Source organism: Cupressus sempervirens, chromosome 2 (genome assembly GCF_028749045.1).
Source record: "Cupressus sempervirens isolate cs-2001-9-10 chromosome 2, ASM2874904v1, whole genome shotgun sequence".
Taxonomy (NCBI): domain Eukaryota; kingdom Viridiplantae; phylum Streptophyta; class Pinopsida; order Cupressales; family Cupressaceae; genus Cupressus; species Cupressus sempervirens.
The window spans coordinates 415,021,555-415,044,091 of NC_143119.1; positions in this window are offsets into that span (position 1 = coordinate 415,021,555).

Here is a 22,537-nt window from a genome sequence, read left to right on the forward strand (position 1 = left end):
CACAAAAGTTGTCAAAATGCATAAAAGTTGTAAAGCATGAAACAATGCAAAAATGCATTAAAAGTTGTTAAAAGAAAGATGAAAGGTTATAAGGATAGTTAAGTAGTTTTTAACTACCTAAATATGTATAAATATGAATTATTTGTCTAAACAAATTGTTAGAGTAATTATTTTTTTATGCTTATTAATTAAATCATTTTGATTTAGTTAATTAAGTTATTACTCTAGTTCTTAAGCTCTCTTAGGTGCATATAATTAATATTTTATATTAATTATATTGCACAAACCTAGTTTATTTTTCCCTCTAGGGTTTCATTCACCTTTAAAGGTTGAACCTTTGTACTTTTATTTTCATAACTTACAATACATTTTTGCTCTCATATTGTTGAGAATTTCCAAGATTTGCTTTTTTTCTTTTCTAGTTTCTCTTCATCGTAGGATATTTTCATGTAGGTGTTGTTAGGGATCTATGAAGTTGGTTTTCTCAACTTCTTTATGGTATTAGAGCGAACTTGCTGCTTCCTTGTCTGAAGATTCTTGAAGCCACAATTCAGAGACAAAAACCCTAGCTTTTTCAAAGTTTTTTCTTCAAAAGGGTGAAGGGCAATTTTTTGGGGCACTGTGGGCCCAAACAGATGCTGCCATTGGATTTGAAAGGCTATTTGTAGTCAAGAAACATATAAAACTTATCATTTTTGGCTTTCATGTGTTTGGGAATTTTTTTAAGCCCCTCTGCATACTGCCATAAGGTCGTATTGATGAAAAAATTATAAAAATTTTTAAAATGCATCGTTGGCACTCCACCCAATAGCTACCACCATGTTTCCATTGCACGGCCCCCATACCATTGCAACCATTAACAGCATCGCTGGGCCATCGCGGCACCACCCACATGACTCCACTACCTCGATGCAACCAATCCACCACCTCCGCTTAGCCTAGACTAGCGGTACCATTAGGTTTTTCTCCTGGGCACCACCGCCACTAGCGGTTATCACTCTATCACCACTGTAGGGAGATGATGTCACTTTTTGACCACTGTATAGGTGCTAATGTCACTTTTTTGGACTGACACATCATCTTACTAGTAACTGAAATCATCCCTATCGGCGACCTACTGATGTCACCTTTCTGATGGCTGATGTCATCAATCTGACTACTAAAATTAGCAATCTGGCCACCAATTTTTTTCCTAATGATAGCCTATGATGGCCATACGGGTGTCAATTGAAGCCTGTATCTGTAATTTTTGTAGAGAGCTTCTTTTTTGGAGCTGTAGTCAATTTTTCATCCATAACATGAGTATACGATTGTATTTTTGTGATCTAAAAGAAGTGTTGAAAAGTTGACTCAGAGATGGAGATAATGGTGCTAGTTTTTTTTGATTCCAAGTTCATTTGAGCTTGCAACTTTGGCATTGAAGTAGAAGCTTCTATTTTCCTCTTCTTTCCATCCAAATTCTAGGTTCTTTTTTTAATTTTTATGTTTTTCAATAGTTGTTGCTTTGGTTTTGGGGGATATATTTATTTTTCATGGGGGGAGCATTTTCTATTCTATAATTTACTTCAAAATAAGATCCTTCTACTTTCATCTTCTTATCTAAATGTCAGATCCTTCTATGATCTGGCTCATGCTACACAACTATCACACCTAGAATACATAGATGACTAGGCTTCTCATGTCAAGAGGCTTATGGTCATTTCTAGATGCAAACCAACCTATTCTATAGAACCCTTTTGAGGTTCTTTAGTATAGAAACAAAATGAATGAAGCCATGGGACTGATTGCACTGAAAATCTCAGTTAGTCTATGGTTTCTCTTGGATGGTTTGACCACTCCACTAGCTATTTGGACCAAATTCCACACATTGTTTGGTAGAGTGAATGAGTTTCAAGCACTATAGCTTGATGCAGAGTTGACTTCTTTTACACTAGCTAGCTTTCCCACTATTGAAGACTTCTTGATGAAGTTCAAATCTCTACATACATTCTTGTAGGGATGTGGTAAAAACAAAATAAATGATGAGTGTATTTTTTTGATACTCTCAAAGTTGCAAGGATAGGATCAGATCTTTTCTTCCACTTTCTAATCCACGATGGATGCCTTAGGTAACAGACATCAGATGCCTTCTTTTGAGACATTTTGTGATTGGTTGACACGAGAAAAAGTTAAGATGTAATAGGTGGATGCCTCTGGCTCTTCCAACCAAGCATTGGTTGCTCAGACTTCTTAGGAGAAACCAAAATAGAAAGCCAAACCAAAGAAAGATACATCAAAAACTAATTCCAAACCTCCAGCTAACCCTTCCAAGGGTAAATCTTCTTCAAAGTCTACTGAGTCTACCTCCAAGACTAAGAAGAAATCAACTAAGACCTATAGTTTTTGTGGAAAGGATGGACATCTCATTTCTAGGTGTTGGAAATGTTTGGAGGCTTTAGAGGAAGCCATGCAAGAGCATCACATTTCAGCTCCTAAGTCTTCATCCCCACCTATAGGGAAAGGTCACGCTCTTATTGCACAAGCTATGACTTCTGGGCCTACTTGGATTATTGATTCCAGTGCCTCTCACCATATGACAAACACTCAACAGTTGGCCACCTCACTTGCCCCTTGTCCTACTTCACAGGTTGTTTTTGGGAACTCATCACATCTTTCTATCATGGGTTTTGGTTCTATTGCATTATCTAGGGGCTCTCTTTAGGATGTTCTTCTTGTACCTAATATATCGACAAAACTATTGTCTATTTATTAGATTTGCCACTCTAGCTCTAGTAAGATAGTTGAGTTCTCACCACATGATGTGGTTATCTAGGACTTACATGATTCTGAGATGATTGTGGCTACTGGGAGTGTTAACTCTACATCTCACCTCTATAAATTGGATTGATTTAAGTCTTCTAATGATGCAGGTTCATGTCTTGTTGCACATGTAGATTCAATAAGTAGACTTTGGCATGAGTGTTTTGGCCATGTTAATTGCAGATATCTTTAGCAAATGAGTACACAGACAATTATTCTTGGGCTTCCCCAGATTTCCTACATAGATGGTGTGTGTCAGTGTTGTATACTTGGCAAACAACATAGGGATCCTTTTCCACATGGATAGGCCACTCATGCTTTGGCACCATTGGAGTTGATTCATAGTCACCTCATGTCATTTTCCACTCCTTCTTTTTCAAGTGCCAGATATGTGCTTACTTTCATTGATGACTTCTCTAGATGTACATGGGTATATTTTTTGAAGTACAAGTTTGATGTCTTTGATTCACTTTGAGTCTTTAAGACATTTGTTGAGAACCAGTCTGGTCTTTCTATTCAGTGGATATGCATAGATAATGGGGGGGGGGGTATGTGAACCAAGCTTTCAGGGATTTTTTCTCTAAACATGGTCTTCAAAATCAGTTTTTAGTGCCCTATACCCCTCAGCAAAATTGTGTGGTTGAACAAAAACATAACCCTTTGGGAGATGGCTAATTGTATGATTTAGTCCAAGTCCATGGATTCATGTTTTTGGGTAGAGGTAATCAATTGTGCCAACTATATTTAGAATTGGATGTCTTACAAGGAAATTTGACATATGACTCCTAAGGAGGCTTGGTCTCATGTCAAGCCTAATGTTTCTTCATTCTAAGTTTTTGGTAGTGAAGCATGGGTGTTTATACTAGATGCTCAAAGGATAGCCATGGAGTAGAAGAGCTGACACCTCATTTTTGTTGGCTACTATGAGGATATTAAGGCCTATAGGTTGTTTGATCCTAATTCTAGAGAGGTCCTATTTCGACAGGATGTCCAGTTTGATGAGCACCTTCCTATAATAGATAACCTGCCTCCAGAGTCTACTTCACTTACCACCACTCCCTCATCCTTTCTAGTCTCTTTTCCAGATGATGAGGATGATGATTGTGTTGATCCCCATTTACCTCTGCCACAAGATCCTCCCTAGATGCCAAAATGGGCTCAAGCTATAGTTGAGGTTGCAAGATCACTAGCTGGGGACCCTACCAGTTCTCGTCACACCCATTCACATACTGCAAGTTCTAGTCTTCTCAATCATGCTATTTGTGATGATCCTCAGACATTTACAGCAGTGACAAGACATCATGAGTGGGACAATGCAATGGAGGAGGAGTATTCTTCATTGATGAAGAATCATACTTGGGATCTTTGTTCTCTTCCTAAGGGAAGAATGGTAGTGTGATGCAAATGGTTGTATTGTACTAAGTTTTTTGTTGATGGTTCCATTGATAAGTGCAAGGCCTATCTTATTGCAAAGGGTTTTTCATAGGTTGAGGGTATTGATTACACTAAGACATTTTCCCCTGTCCCCAAGATGAACTCTATTCACGTTCCCTTATCCCTCGTGGCTTCACAAGGATGGCCCCTTTTTTAGATGGATGTGAAAAGTGCATTCTTGCATGGTGATCTTACCAAGGAGATTTACATGGAGTAGCCTCAAGGATTTTTGCAAGATTCCTCCTTGGTTTGTAGGCTCTGACACTCATTGTATGGTCTCAAATAAGCCCCTCGAGCTTGGTATGAAAAGATGGACTCCTTTCTACTTTCTATAGGCTTCACATGCTACCATTTTGATCCTATAGTCTAAATTCAGTGTCTTGAGGCTAAGGTTTTGATCCTTGTGCTATATGTTGATGATCTTCTTCTCATAGGTAGCTCATTATCTATGATTAAGGATGTTCAAAGAGCATTGATGGAACAGTTTGAGATGACTAATCTTGGATTGCTACATTATTTTCTTGGTCTCTAGATTGTTCGGTCCCCTACTGGAATCTTTGTTTACCAGTAGAAGTATGCTCTTGACATGCTTGATTGCAAGCCTACTCCTACACCTTTTCAGTCAAGTGTTACTTTTTCTACCTCTTGCACTTCACCTTCAGTGGATCCAATATTGTACTAGTAGTTGGTTGGTAGCCTATTGTACCTGACACACACTCATCCTAATCTCTCCTTCATAGTGGGTCTTGTCTCTCAATTTTCACATGAGCCTCATGAGAGTCATTGGAAAGTTTCCAAGCATATTTTGAGATACATTCAAGGCACACTAATGTATGGAATTCATTACACATCAGGGACACCTCACATTATTGGCCACACTCACTCAAATTCGGTCGATGATGTTGATTATTGAAAGTCTACTTCTGGCTTTGTTTTCTATCTTGATTCTAGTCCTATCACATGGTCATGCAAGAAGTAGTAGGCTCACACACTTTCATCTATAGAGGCTGAGTATTGAGCTTCAACAATTGATGACTGAGTTTGGTTTTCCTCGTGATCATCCCACTATTCTATGGTGTGATAATTAGAGTGCTATTCATATTTCCTGCAACTTAGTGGAGCATCAACGCACTAAACGCATTGAGATTCATATGCATTTCATTTGTCATTTGATCTAGGATAGTGTTCTCTCTTTGGAGTACATTTCCATTGATGCACAGGTTGTTGACATGTTCACCAAGTCATTTGCATCACTGCACTATCTTCAGTTGCCATTTATGCTTGAGGTTTCAAAAGTTGTCCTCAGGGGGTCTTCTTGAGGCCTTCCTTCCTTCATGTTTTTTCAGCATGTTTATTCTATCTCTTTTTGAAGAGGGGTTTTTCCCACTAGGTTTTCTACTTTGTCTTCGATTTACAGAGATTTCCTTATTTTGGGTACCTAATTAGGCATTGTTGTTAGGACCCATTTTCTTGCTTTCATAGCTTTGCTAGGTTAGCTTCCTCCTAAGGTTCACTTAAGGGGAGGTGTTAAAGTAATTATTTTGTTAGGATTATTAATTAAATCATTTTTATTTAGTTAGTTAAGTTGTTACTCTAGTTCTTAAGCTCTCTTAGGTGCATAGAATTAATATTTTATATTAATTATATTGCGCAAACCTGGTTTATTTTCCCCTCTATGGTTTCATTCATCTTTAAAGGCTGAACCTTTGTACTTTTGTTTTCATAACTCAGAATACAGTTTTGCTCTCATATTGTTGAGAATTTCTAAGCTCTACTTTTTCCATTTTCTAGTTTCTCTTCATTGTAGGATATTTGCATGCAGGTGTTCTTGGGGATCTATGAAGTTGGTTTTCTCAACTTCTACACAAATCATATTGGAGAGAATAAAAAAAGGGAAGAACATTTTGGAACAATTAAGTGAGTTTGAATCTCTCATTTTGATTGGTTTTTTTGTTAAGTTGTTGTTTCCAGGCCTTGTACAGACATGTATGACCTGGAAACCATGTATAGTTATAATGGTTAGATGTTTTACTTCTAGTTTATGATAGTGAAAATGGGTCTTGGTGCAAACAATATAACTTGTAATTGGGCTGCTGGATTGGGCTCATATTTGGATATATTTTAGAAGGATTTAAGTTAAATAAATGCTCCAAATGGTTTGGCAAAAAAATATCATAAATGAAAATTATGAGTGATATTCTATGGAATAGAAATTAGATTATGTAGTTTACCTTATGAGATGCCTCTAATAATGGAATTATTAAGAGAATTTTGAAGGGATTAGCATGGATCCCATTCATTGTTTGGTTTTGTATGATATACTAGATCAAATTGGTATAAGAGCTTAAAGATCTTGAGTATGTGGGTAGAGTGCTGAGGGAGGCAATTCACACTAGGACCTTGGAGATTTGGTATTTATTTTGTTGATGAGTTTTTTTTGTAGGTGCTCATCCACCTTGCTGCATGTGAAGATTAAGTTGTGTGTATAGATACTGCTAGTCTATTAAGGGCCAAGAGAAGGTCCAGGGCTAAGGACTGGTCTATTTGATTACCAAGAGACTAGGAAGAGAGGAAAAGAGGAGGACTCCTAGGTGAGGCATAGGGTGAGTTGTTGTGGTGAGTTGAAGTAGCATGGTAAAGGTGGATCTCTGACTGATAAGGTACCATGGAGCTGCAACCATTAATGCTCCACTGAAAGGAGTATTTGTGAATGTGATTTTGAGGATAGTCCTATGTCCTTGAAGGATAATTTGATGAGAGAAAAGGCATGAAGAGGCAAAGTTGAAGATAATTTTAAAATATTTTTTCTTGCGAGTTATTGGTTCCATGTTTCCAAGAGACATGGAAACTTTTCAAGGTTGGGAATATGGTCTAGGAGCACCTAGACATTAGGATATTGAAGATGATCCCAAAGGATATTTTAATAATTTAATATAAATCCATATGTTTGGATGTGTTATTCCATGTAATGGAATAAATTGTAATGCCTAAGGGCAATAAAATTGTGAAGTTGTCATTTAGTTGTCATTCAAGGCCTAGATTGGTCAAAAGGTCAAATTTGTATTAAAAAAAGCCATGAAAATGATAGAAATCATTTATAAGGTCTTAAATATGTTATTTGGACATGTCTAGGGTGTTTTTACAAATTGTGGAGTCATTTTTATTAAGTGTCACAAAAGTTGCCAAAATGCATAAAAGTTGTAAAGCATGAAACAATGCAAAAATGCATTAAAAGTTGTCAAAAGGAAGATGAAAGGTCATAAGGATAGTTAAGTAGTTTCTAACTACCTAAATATGTATAAATGTGATTTATTAGTTGAAACAAATTATATTGGATAGAATAGAGAAAGGGGAGAACATTTTGGAACAATTAAGTGAGTTTGAATCTCTCATTTTGATTGGTTTTTTTTTTTAAGTTGTTGTTTCCAAGAATTGTATAGATATGTACAAACTAGAAACCATGTATATTTATAATGGTTAGATAATATAATAAATCCTCTTTCTCATTCTTTTGGTTTGATCAATTTTTATTATTTTTGGAGGAAGTTATGAGGTTTTTGGTGGAGTTAGTTTTTGCATATTTAGGATTTCTGAGAATAGTCATATTAAAATGCATGGTAAAAATGAATATGGAAGAGTTAAGAATTATAATTATATTCATTGGAAATATATTTGGGTAATACTTCATTTCCTTTTGTTTTTGTTCAATTTTGTGATGATTTGTGAAATCTATGACATTTTTAATTAAGACTGGTTTTAAACCCTCTTCAATGGAGTTGCAGGCAAAGAGTTGTTATGGTATAATGATTTATGTATTGGAAAAATTAATAACTTATGTATTTGGATAATAGAATCACAATGAATAATTTGAAATTGATTTGGTGTTATTTTAATTTTTTTTGTGAAAGATATTCGATGCCCTAAGTAGGGTTATATGTTTTACTTCTAGTTTGTGAAAGAGAAAATGTGTCTTGGTGCAGATAGTATAACTTGTAATTGGGTTGTTGGATTGGGCTCATATTTGGATATATTTTAGGAGTAAATTTAAAAAAATCCTCCAAAGAGTTTGGCAAGAAATTATCAGAAATGAATGTTATGAATGATATTCTATGGAATAGAAATCAGATTATGTAAATGGTGAAATATTGATGAATGTTATGTTTACCTTATGAGATGCCTCTAATAATGGAACTATTAAACAAATTTTGAAGGGATATAAATAGATCCCACTGATTGTTTGGTTTTGTATGATGCACTGCATCACAAAATGTGACAAATGTAGGATGTTCTCCAGCAAGCCTCAATTGGTTGCCCTGACTTTAAAGTTAGTTATAATGAAGGCCCTTTTAGCAATGGGGAATTGGCTTTATTGGACCAATCAACCTGCCCTCTTATGCTGGTCATTTTTATATCATCACTATTACATACTACTTCACTAAGAAAAATAATTCTACAATCATCTATGAGTTCATCTAAGAGAACATTTTGGTTCAATTTGGAGTGCCATTGAAGCTTGTCATGGACAATTTTTCTTACTTATCTTCTATGCAGATCACAAAATTCTACTACAACAATAGTATACCCCTCACTCATTCATTAGATTACTTCCCTCATGGAAAATTGTCAAGCAGAATCAAATGATAAGAACTTGATCAATATCATGAAGGAGTTGGTTTCTGAGAATTAAAAGAGCTAGCACAACAAATTGCATGATGCACTTTGGGTGGATAGAGTAACACCGAAGAAGGCAATCAAGATTTCCCTATTTGAGCCGGTATATGGAGTTGAAGCTAGCCTTCCACTCCCATTAGAGCTATTCATCTATAAACTATAGCAAGTGATCGAGGATCCAAGTTTTTAATATGGATTGGAGAAGCACATAATGTACCTATCCAAGTTGGAAGAAGAATGCAAAAGGATGGTTGATCACATTACAAAGCATCGAAAATATGTATAGATATTCTTTGACAATAAGGATAGACCTAGGAAGTTCATGGAAGGTGATCTAGTCTTGTTGTTAGATAAAAGGCATGAACCCAAATATATGCATCCCAAGTTTTATTCTCTTTGGAAAGGCCTTTTCTAGATTATGCAATTAAACCAAAATAACTCTTTTATTCTAGCATATCCTTTTGGTGAGATTTTTTCATTTTCTTATAATGGCCAGGACCTAATTGTTGGAATTCTTTAGAATAACTGAGAGGGGGGGTGAATCAGTTATTCAAGGTCCAAAATTCCCTATAAATACCTTTTTACTACTTTTAATGAATCCATATACTTTTCATCCATCCAATACTTAAATCAATCATATAAGAAAGTTACAGTAAATCAATATGCAATGACAAAACATCCAAAATCAACACATGACACAATGATTTACGTGGAAACCCAATTTGGGAAAAACTACCAATAACATGCTACTTGATTTTTACTCTTCTGAAGTGATGCCCTATTAAAAGCCTACCCTGTTAAAGGCTTACAACACACTGTTAAATATGACCTTGTTAGAGGATTTCACCAAACTGTTAGGAATGGGCCTGGTAAAAGGTCTTTAGAACATTCACTTGGAATGTCACCGTATTAAAGGATTTATCTTATGGCTATTAAACCAACCTAAGTCCATAGGATTTAAACTTACTGTTACAATTGCTAGAAAGTAACGATAATGGTCTTTTGATCTGATATAACTTACAACATACTTTGCAAATTTCAGATCACACTTTCAATTCAATCCTTATGCTTGGCTTCAATCACTTTAGCTTTGACTCCTTGTCTCCCTCTCAAACTTTGTCTCCTTGAGTCTTCTTACTCATTCTGCTAATGCAATCATCCTTGTGGTCATCTATCCAAACAGAGTTCCTATGCTTTCTTCTCCTTAGCACATTCTACATCACTTCATGCTTTTATGCTTGACCACCTCTCTCTCTCTCTCTCTCTCTCTCTCTCTCTCTCTCTCTCTCTCTCTCTCTCTCTGTCTCTCTCTCTCTCTCTCTCTCTCTCTCTTTTTCATTAACTTATGTCTTCTTAAATAGAAGTCTGATTTGCCTTTGCCACTCAATTATCCCTCTCCAATTTTAGGGTTTCAAAATGGGTTAGGTAGGATACAATGTATCTACCCCATATCTTGTTCTCTTCTAGAAACTTCACCAATTGTATCATTAAATTTTTTCTACATGGTGTTCTATGCCACCAGCTCATTTATCTTCCTTTTAATTCAAAAATTTCTAGATAACAACCTTGTCGGCTTAGATCTAGTGAATCTTCGATTTCCAAAATAATGTAGCAGCTCAGCATTATTGAGTTACTGGTGCTCAGCACCTCTGTGTTACTCGGCACTTGGGTCTGCTCAGCACTTCGTTCTGCTTGACACTTGGTTCTGCTCAGCACCTTTGTGTTACTTGGCACTTGGTTTCGCTCGGCACTTGATTCTGCTCGGCACTTGATTCACTCTGTGTCACTCGGCATCTGAAGTTTACTCGGCATTAACTAGGAATTTTCTTGGCTCTTACTAGCTTGCTTGGCTCCTTCTCTCTAATGAACTTAGTTTGAGCTTTACAAAAGACTTAGCTAAAACCTCAAATCTTTGATATGTTTCAGTGTGCCCATTCTTTGTATCTTATAGTATTCCATCAAATACACTTTTTCATCAATGGCTTAGATGATCCTTGTACTTCATTACAACATCATAACTTCAACCTTTCTCTAGGTGTTCTAGTTACATCTTATTGATTGCCTCCACCTTGACAATCAACTAATTGATAGTATTTGGATCACTAAAGCAATTGTCATTCTTGCAAGTAGCAAGTTTGACATCAATGACAAAACAATGATTGAGGACATTCTTTACCAGTTCCAACTTTTCTTATGATCATTTCAATCATTTCCAACAAGATGTATCAAATTCATAATTAAAAAGTAGGTAACCCATGTAGTTAGTGTTATCCAAGGTAGGTTTTCTTTGTGTAGCCCCTTCTTAGAAATTTTTATTGCCTAAGTCACCAATCAGAGCCAATTATTGCCAAGTTTTAGTCCTACCCTTGAAAATATTTAAGTTATTGGTATTTAAGTGTGTTTGTGTTCAAGTGTGATGTCTAAGTATCCTTTAGTTTACTTCTCATCTTTCTTGAGTGCCTTACTTTCCTTTCTTTTTGGGTCTCCTTTGCATTACTTGTGCCTAACCATTCTATGTAGGTTTTCTATTTTTCTGGTGCACGAGGGGTCTAGGTGATCCAGGCATGGTTGGGATTTGTTTTGGTGTCTTCTTGATGATAATTAAGGTATCCATGAAAACTATCTTCTATCTTGCTTCAACATCCTTTTTCCTATAAATTTTGAGCAATCAAGTTGATTTTCCCAATTGGTGAACTTAATCAAGTATGTATCTGAAGGATAATGCCATGAAATTAATTTATAATTTTGTGTCTATACTTATGACATGATGAAAAATACCCACAAAGCCATAAATCAAAGTCAAGAAGAAGCTCATTCATATTGCAGAGGTAAATTTTATCTTTACAAGGCAAAGCGAATCTATGGGTTTTTCACTGTACACTAATTGAAGCGAAGGTGTTTTGTTATGTTTCCAAAGCTATAATGATTTATGTGAAATCTAAGCCTCTACATACAAGCAATAAAAACATAATGTTGAATGAACTATTCATAGCTCTTAAATAAGGCATGTTCAAGATTTAGCTATGAAGGATCAGATATCAGGGTATTCTACAATGAGCACAGCAAGGTTAACTTGAAGTTAGATATGTTATCACTATAGCATATAGTGCCTAGGTTGATCATTGTACAGAGAAGGCTCATTTTTTATATGGTGATGAGCAATGAAGGAAGGTATATCATTGTAACTTATGACGATCATCAGTAGTTGGAATGTCTTGGATTTGGCTATAGCGATGACTGATGATTGGGATGTCATGGATTTATATGATATCACTATAGCATATAAAAATTTGGTTAATCATTATGCAAAGAAGGCTCATTTTTGGTATGGAGATGAGTGATAAAAGAAGGTATATTGTTGTAACTTATGGCAATCATTGACAACTAGGATGTCATGGATTTGGCTATGGCAATGAACAATGATGCTATCAATAATAGTTATGACAATGGGTAAAGGAAGCCAAATATGAATATTTTCATTGTATGTTATGTGAAATGAATCATCAAAGATCTATGAAATGATATTCTATTATAGTGAATGGTGATGCAAAATCTTATGTTGCTATAGGTTTTGGCGATAAGAGTTCAGTGATCAAAGGAAGCAATATCTTGTTATTTTGATAAAGTTAAATTTACAAAGGTGGTGAGGTAGAAAAATGTTCATTGTTGTATCTTCATGGGATCAAGATTATAGTTAAGTTTTATGATTGCAAAGTTGCAAAGACAACTTAATAGTTAAATAAAAATAGCTATTGCACTATTGCAAGGAACTTGCTAAACTCTCAACTTTAAGTTGTAAAGTAGCAATAATTCCTATTTCATAATATTGCAACTTATATTTCGTATTATGAAATTTGAGTTGTGAAGCTATGAAAAGTAACCTAAGCAATTAAGTGTGTAGTCATTGTAGTGCCCCATAGTTCAAAGGTGTTATATGTCTAACGGTTGCGAAGTAGTGATGAAGGTTAGATATTATCATTTTCACAACATTGCAAGTGATGAAAGAGTTTAACCATAAGCTGTAGAAAGTCATGAAAAGGTCTATCTAAAGGTTTTTGTTAGTTTGCAATGGTTAAGTTACATATTGATTTCAAGATAGCAATGTTGTGAATAGATGTTAAATAGCAATTTATCTTGATCTCTACAGTTAGTAAAAGAGAATAATGAGTAGTTGTGACAAAGTGATCTAGAGTTAAAAGAATTATTCTCATTCTCATATATCAACATGGTTAACAAAGAAATAGGGTTGTCAATTGGTGAAAGCAATATGATGGCAATTCTGGCCTGTCATATTATGACATGTGGTGCCCAAAGGATCAGAGAAGTTCTAGTCAAAAAATGCTAGAATAGATGAACTAATAGAGATGCACAACTATTGGATGATTTGAAATGACAACATAGTCATTCCAGGTGTTGAGGACTTTGAAAAGTAACTGATACTATGAATGCCTACAAAGCTAATGTGGTTACTCCTAGAAAGGAATGATGTTTCATTATTCTTCTAGACATCTATCTTTCTCTCCTTCTCCTTCTTTTTGTAACCATTTATGGCATTTTGTCAATCTCTATAATAGACGATGATTCAGGCTTGTCCTATTTTTAACTTATTATGTTCAGAGATGCTTTGTGATGTAATAATCTATTATAACTAACCATTTGAGAAGGATTACATATGTAGCTTTTTGAGATGTTAATAACATCAAAAAAATTACTTTTGGGAAAACCCCTATAGCTAGGAATACTGTGTGTGACTCTAAGTCCATTTCTAGTTTTTTTGTTCATTTAGTTTCATTATATTGTATGGAATGAATGGGCTATTGTTGAGAATTAAATGAATGTAAATGAACTTGGTTTTGCTTCCTTATTCTACATATTGTATGTCTTACTTTCTTTAGCATAATCATCCTATCATTGTTTTTTCTATATGCCATAGTTTTTTGTGTTTAGTGTATTTTGTTGCATAAGTCAGAAACTTGTGTGTGGAGTAACTGAGGACTAGACAATTCTGGGTATTGTCAAAACAATAGCTAATTGTGTAATTCGAGAATTGTTTATTTTATCATCTCTTTCTTTCTTCCTATTTTCTTAGTTAGTTATGCATGTTTCCATTCCTTGCATCTAGGTTAGAATAGATTTCATATTATGAGTTAATCCCCCTTTTAATTTCCTAAGTTGTTTAAAGTGTTGAGAAACTCAGTTTTTGCCTCTTTCACTCTCTAGTTAAGAGCATACCCCCAAAACCTAAAAAAAACAAAATTCATTGCATATATTACATTCAAAAGGGAGTTGTACCTTTCAATTCAAGGGTCTTTAATAGATTACTACATTGACTCATTCTATTGATAACTTCTTCTTTTTCCACAAGCCATTGGGAAACCTAAGAGTCAAGGTATAAATCAAAATATCAAGGAAGAAAAATTGTTAACCAACTGAAACAAAACAAAGAACTCATCTTGGGTTACTTGACCCAAATATAAATATACACCTCTAGGTGAGTCTCTAGACATAATTTATAAAACCTTGCATCAAAATCTAATTATTACACCATTGGATAATTCTCATCCTTATGATTCACAACTATGACCTACATGGTGGAATGAGAATGCATATTGGAAATACACTCAAAAAAAGGGTCACAAAACAAACAACTACATTAATCTACATCATTAAGTTTAGGACCTAATTGATGATGGTGAAATAGTTGTGGGTGGACATAACAAGAATTCAGATCAAAAAGATCTTATGGAACCATTTCCACATTATGAAAAGGGAGAAATCTCTAAATAGAAAACTAATAACAATGTTAGCTATACATACACCAATGATGATAATGTGATTAGCATGGTTGAACCTTTGGATTTTGAACATTGTGATGTTATCACAATTAAAGGAAAACATGACAATATGAAACCCAAGCCTCCATTTGTCTAGGGAGGTGCTATGTCTCTTACATATGATCATGACTAGTCACAATCTTGTGCCAATGCTATTACATGTCCTCATTCCAAGATAGTACTCAAAGGCCTAGTGCCTTCTATCCCTAAGGTAGATCAACATAAAGACAAACCTATTGCTGGTCCATCTAGAAAAAATATGAAAATTACAACATCGTCCTCAATTACCAAATTTAGTATCCTTGACCAATTGTCATGAATGAATGCTCAAATAACAATCTTTGAATTACTTAAAATCTCATTTTCTCATAGGAGGGTTCTTGACAAAGCCCTTAATGAGGCATGCATACCTCAAGATCTTGATTTTGGTAGGTTTCAATCTATGATGGGTCACTTGACCTCACCTCATTATTTGTTTTTTTGTAGAGGATGATAATTTGTTGAGTCATCCTCATAATCAACCATTACATATTGAATTAATGGTACATCAAAAATGTGATCATCACATGCTTATATACAATGGAGCTGGCCTAAATATTTGTTCTGCTACTTTGCTCAAACAATTGGTTTATTCTGAAGAGTTTATTGATCCCCATCAAAAAATAACTATCAAGGCATATGATGAAGTAGAATGCAAATCCCTTGGTCTTTTTGTGTTGCCTCTATGAGTTAATCTAGTAAAGAGGGATATTACTTGTCAACTCGTTGACATTTCTCTAGAATACAACATATTGTTAGGTAGATCATGGATTCATGAAATGAAAGTAGCACCTTCAACATACTATCAATGTGTCAAGTTTCCATTTGAAGGATCTGAATCTACTATACTTGCTAATACTAGTTACACTTGAAACATGCTCAAATCTACTGATAGCTTTGTTTGTACTAATAGAGAGTCCATAGATAATCATGTCAACAAGCCAAAAGAAATGGAGAAGACTCCCAAGTTAACAAAAATAGGAATGGGTGAATATCACATTGAACCAACTATATCTTTGACATATCTTCCTAAATATCCTTGTCATTATGGGAGACCATCTAAAGCAAAGAGACCTTTTGTGGTATCACCTTAGATTAAATTCAATGGTGTCTTTGTGAAGGCCAATGTATCTCTGGAGGATGAAGCTGAAAACAAAGCTACAACTATGTGGTTACACAAAGAAGAAGTCCTAGTTGATCTCATAGACCAATCTCATGAGATAACTCTAGAAAATTATGAACTAGGTATTAAACTAATCAAAAATCTTGGCTAGAAAGGAAATGGTCCTATCAGATATAATAATAATAGTCTAAATGATCCAAACAAAGAAATGACTAGGAGGCCTCATGACACAATAGGCTTAGGCTTCAAGAAGGTTCCCTTTCATCTAGGGATCAATAAATTCATACCAAAATCTAAGAGTTCATCTGAACATGAGTCACAAATTGAGTCAAATTTTAATGCCCCATTTGGAGATCCTTGGAACAAGGATTGAATACAATCCAAGATTTTTTGTTTTACAAGTATGAATGCACATGACAACATCATACATGGATCACAAATATCAAAACAAAAGACTTCACCAAAAATCCCAACAACCAATAGATCTCCAAATGCCACAACCTAACTAACACAACCAAACTGAAGAAGGAAAACCAAAGACAACATTAGAACACAAAATCTCCAATCTATCGAATCATGGAACCACTAGCATTCCTAAAGGGTACTCAAAAGTCCAAATTGCATTCTCCAAAAAATAGTGGAGATGCCCCTTGTTTTTCACATGAGAGAATAAAAAATGATAGTCTCACATGAGGAAGTACCTCTTCACACAAGAAATTAATTGAGCCACACGAGGAAATGCCACCTCACATGAGGACATGTTGGGATCAGTAGTCAAAGTCATTACACTAGTGTGGGGTTTCACATGAGGATTCACCACAAGCTACATGAGGAAACCCATCACACTACATGAAAAATTGCATTCTCATGCGATAAAGTACAATTTCATGCAAGGATACAAATTAGCAAGCCATAAAACATAAAGGTAAAAAGCTAGGAAATAAATTTCCTCCACACTAGGGAGTACTAGATCCACATAGATTGAGGAACAAACACTCAATTGCATAAACAAAAAGATTCCATGAATCAAGAAATAGGAACATCTATCCATCTAAACCATAGCAGTAAAAGAATGTACTAAAAGAAAATTTAGAGTGTACAAAAGCAACATTGCAATGTACTAAAATAACAAAATAAGTGTGCAATTCCTCCCAACCATAATAGCATCATGAGACCATCATGGGTCCTAGCCATCCCCGTGCATAGCATCCCAAACCATTGACCAAATCATTAGAGCTATCTTATGAGAATGTCACTACTAAAATGTGCTACACCATAAGAATAAGGAAATCTAACATGCTAGAAGTAAAACATAAGATAGTCCTACAAATCAAACTCATCATCGAACATATGCTAAACATCATACAAATAGGAAATATAACATGCTAAACCAAAGCAATAGATACTCCAATGAAATAATTTACATCATCTAATCATATGCTTAACCTCATAATATAGGAATGTGTCAAATAAACTAACATCGTATAAACATGATATCCAAGCATTCCAATGAAAGCACAAATCATAAGAAAGCATACTCCAAAACCTTAAGTACCAAGTGAAAACATCGAACAATGGTCATAGAAGGACAATAGACCATCTTTACACACTGGTCCCCAACAATGAAGGTAGCTATGCTTCCCAACCATACGAAACCTGTAGGTCCACTCCTGTCATGCTGATGGAGATAATGATTCAACCACAAACACACATAAAGAAAGAATCCATGGCTAACACTCATGCCAGATAATATGATGACTAAAACCAAGAACGTAGACAATGCATAAACTATAGGTCCTGGACAGACAATCAATGGGCTACTAAGTAGGGGCTCACATCATGGATATTTTCTTGGTGTCGAAAAGCCCAAGCTAGTACTGATAGCTCTCCACTTCCCTATTGAAGGAGCACATCCTGAATCCTTTTTATTATCTTAAGTTGCATTACCACTCACACATTTTATTTAGTTATCACTTAATTAAAACTTTCTCTGCCAACCCATGGGAGTAGTCACCGAGATGCGAGATAGAAGCCCCTCCATATGCTACCCTGCCCTACCCATGCTCATCCAATGAATAGTGCCCATAGGCATGCATATTCCCAACCCAACTCCAAAAGATCATAACTTCTAGAAGTACCATGTAAGATCAAGCCTCACAAGTCCCGTGCTCATGTGTGGTGCACCACCATCACAAAAATCATAACACAAGGACTGGATGATAACATAAGAAAAATATCACTTAACCAAAAACAACTTGGGAGGATAGATTCTACATGAATCCCAAGGAATAATAAAACCATACATCATGAACTCACTTAACTGACCTCAATCTAGGAGTATGGATTCTACATGAATCCCAATGATACAACAAGACTAAACATCATGAACTCACTTAACTAGCCTCAATCTAGGAGCATGGATTCTATAGGAATCCTAGTGTCCATGAAACCACAACAAGAGTCTAAAAGAAAAAATAACATCAATTATAAAATCACTCAACCAAAAACAATGTTGGGAGTACATATGTAACATGCATCCCAATGCAAACATAAAAGTGCAATAATGGTCTAATTAACATCCTATAGATAATCCAAGTCCAAAACCAATATCATGCCAAGAAAATCTAAGAAAATTGGATGGCACAGAAACTAAGGCAAAAAACCTCAAAACTCAAAAACTTCAAAATGAAAACTCATTTGGTCTTAGGGCACGAATGCCACAATTATAAAATAAAATATGGGTTTGCAATCCGTGTGCAAAAATGACCAACATAATAGTGCAAAACCCTAAACCATCATCTCAAAAAATAGGGAAATGCTCATATCCACCCAACTAGATAGAGTCATCATATAGAAATAGAAGGGAGCACTAGTTATCAGCCTCCTAACAAATGACTACCAAAAATAGAAGTAGAAATAGAGCTGAAAAAATAAAACAGGAGAGCCCTACCTCACAACCAAAAGGGACAAAATTGGAATCTGAACCATAAAATTAAAATCCTACAAAAGTAGTCAAGAATCATGGCAATCCAAGGTCTCCCCAAGCTAGATTCAACAAGACCAATCTCACAATGATCCCATGCCCATAACTCCCACAAAAAACAAAATAGTAAAACCTCATGAAGAGGATTTTTGGATTTTACTCTAAAACTTTCTAATTCAAAAGTGAGAAGTGAGGAATTAAATTCCTCTTTGGATTCTTATTCACTTTTCGAGTGAATAATGGATTAGGAAAAATAACCAAACAACCTAGTTAAACCCCAAATTGAACCAAACAAAAATAGGCTATTCCTAGTAATAGGAATTCATCTATGGAAAAGCTACCAAAAATTAAAAATAATAAAAATAAATCCTAAAAACCCAAAATCATAGAAATTTCCTCAACAACTTTCATGACAATGTGAACCTCTAAATGCATAGACAAGTTCACTGGTCTAATCACATAATGCAAATGAGTATGGATTTATCAAATCATTAGAAGGTTTAATTTAACATTTAAATAAGATATGATGACTATATTGGGATGAAATTAGTAAATATAAATAGCTAAATCACTATCTCCATGTGCCACTACCAGAGATATAAATCTTGCACACTAAAATACACGATCAAGTGCAATTGTATTTAATAACTTAGCTAAAACTATAAATGCATTAAATCACCTAATAACCATTTATTCACTTATATCAAAATAATTCATTTACATCACTCACATTTACATATGGCATAATGAATTAAATAACCATATCATTAAATCCATCACATAACATAAACATAGATATGTACAAATACCAGATAACTAGATATCATCATAAAGCATACTATCATCTCAAAATGGCATCATCATTCAATTATGATCAATTGAATAGAATAGTAGTCTAACATCTATGATATTGAAGTCAAAGTATAACATCTGACCCTCAGGTCATCTAAAACGTAAAACATACCATGAGTAACAAGTATCTCTTGAATCAAAACATAACAAGGTAAATATCTACAACACATAACAAAGGAATCCAACATGGACACTCCATTTTTACTTATTTAAACATTTAATAATGGTTGATTACACAACATGAAAAGGCACTTAAAAACAATAAGTGAATACAATTATAAACATGACTAACCACTACTATTGGAACCTAGTCTAGTGTAGCACGGTAATACTACATAGTGCAATCTTTGCACACATCTCAGGGTAATCATGAAACAACATCATAATACCACATCAATCTTGGTAACCACTGGCACAAACCTCAATGAACCATAAATCACATCATAATCCCATTAATCAACCATAAGCATAATCAAATCAACTGATATAGCAACCTAAATCTAGTCACCTCAAGGGAGTAGACCACTCATGGTCCCAATCATGATCCCTTCTCAAGGAGAGATCAACAAAGTTGCATCCATCAGGATGAGTCACAAAAGTCAAATGGGAGAGGCACTACAAAGATAATCAAGTAGACATCTCTGATGATGAGGATACTTTTCCTTATCCAATTCTTCTAGATCTTGCTAAGTTCTTTGCAGAGTTAGATGGCTTTGTACCACATGTTACTATTGTTGATTCTTAGTGATTCCTCTAAAAACACTACTGATACTCCCCAAATTTAGTAGGAACAGGGTGAGTCCAGTCATATTATAGCTATTGAACATCTTTTTAAAAATCAAGATGACATTGAAAGTAGAGAATAGGTCCCCATAACTGTTGGGGAATTCTACAATCTGACTCCTTGTAGCATAGATTCTTGAGAGTATGAATTTGATTCTCTCTTAGAGGAAACTTTAGATAAGGATGTAGATCAAGTTCATACATGTGAAAATTAGCTTGAAATAGGGGAGCAATCTAGGGTTTTGTCAGATGAATCTTATCGTACTAGTGTCAATGAGTCTTTAATTAATGTTGTTAGAACTCAAAGACATTCGAACATACCTTTGGATGAAATCTCTTTAGGTCTCAAATTACTTGCCCAAGAATTTGATGACTATACTATGAACAACATCGAACCCACATCTTCTCTCTCACTCACTTATTCTGAGTTAATAAGCTAGAATTCCAATACTACATCAAATGAAGTCCCTAAATTCCAAAATGACTATGCTCTTGCCTACTATCTACACGTTATGGAACCAATAACATCCTCCACTAGTGAACCAAAGTATCAATATAAATGAAGCTGATATCAAATATCTTAGTCACATCATTAAAAGTAAAAGAAATCAACATTTCGATGGTGAAAACCACCTAGTGGTAGTATCAGAACCCAAAATAGTAAAAACAAAAGATGTATCCAAAGGTGAAAACCTCTTTGAGGCACCTAAGGATGAGATATTTGATGTGCTTCCAAGACATTTTCAGGAGAGATCAACTTGGGAACTGCAACACATCCTCATTTAATACACCTTACACAATCTTTATCTACAAAAGAAAAAGAGAAATTTGTTTCATTCTTCCAAGAAAAAAAGATTAATTTTGCATGGACTTACTCAAATATGCTAGGTTTAGATCCTGATCTCATAATGTATCATTTATCTATAACACTAGGAGTGAAAACTATCAAACAAAAGCTCAGGAAGATACATCCTCATGTGGCACTACTTGTTAAATTTGAACTAGAAAAGCTCTTAAAATTTGGTTTCATCTATATTATTGATTACATTGAATGGATCTCAAACATTGTTCTAGTCTCCAAACATGACAAGTCTATCCAAGTTTGTACAGGTTTTTGAGATCTAAACATAGCATGTCCAAAGGATGACTTTTTGCTACCCAATATTGATATGATAGTGGATATGATAATAGGATATAAAATTTACTCTTTAATGGATGGATTTTCTAGTTACAATCAAATTAAAATTACACTAGAGGATCAGGAAAAAAATTGCTTTTACATGTGCATGGGGTACTTTTTGTTGTAATGTGATGCCATTTTCTCTAAAAAAATGTTAGTGCCACACATCAAGAAGCAATTACAAAAATCTTCCATGACATGATGCATAAAATGATGGAGGACTATGTTGATGACACCTTGGTTAAGAGAACATAGTGAAAGACTCATCTTCAAGATTTGGGACCTATTCTAGATATTATGGAGAAATTTTGTCTCAGGTTGAATCCTAAGAAATGGAATTTTGGTGTTACATTAGGTAAGCTACTTGGCTACATTGTATATCCAAAAGGAATATAGGTAGACCCAAAAAAAGTTCAAGAAATAATGGAAATGCATCCACCTCATAACATTAGTCAAATGAGCGGGTTACAAGGAAGACTTCAATCCATTTGTAGATTCATCTCACAGTTGGTCAATAAGTCCCAAACTTTTACTAAGACTTTGTATAAAGTATCAAATATGACTGGAAAAAAGATTGTGATTAGAGTTTAACATAGATAAAATAGTATCATGCCAATCCACCAATCCTAATGCCTCCTATTTATGGGTTGCCTCTCATTTTGTATATCTCTACAATAGAGTCATCTCTTGGCATCTTGCTAGCTCAAGAAGACAACAACAACAACAAGGAATGCACTATCTACTATCTCAATCATATGTTGATATCTTATGAGATGAACTATAACATTATTGAAAAAGCTTTATTGGTAATAATTTTTTCTTCTCAAAAGTTGAGACAC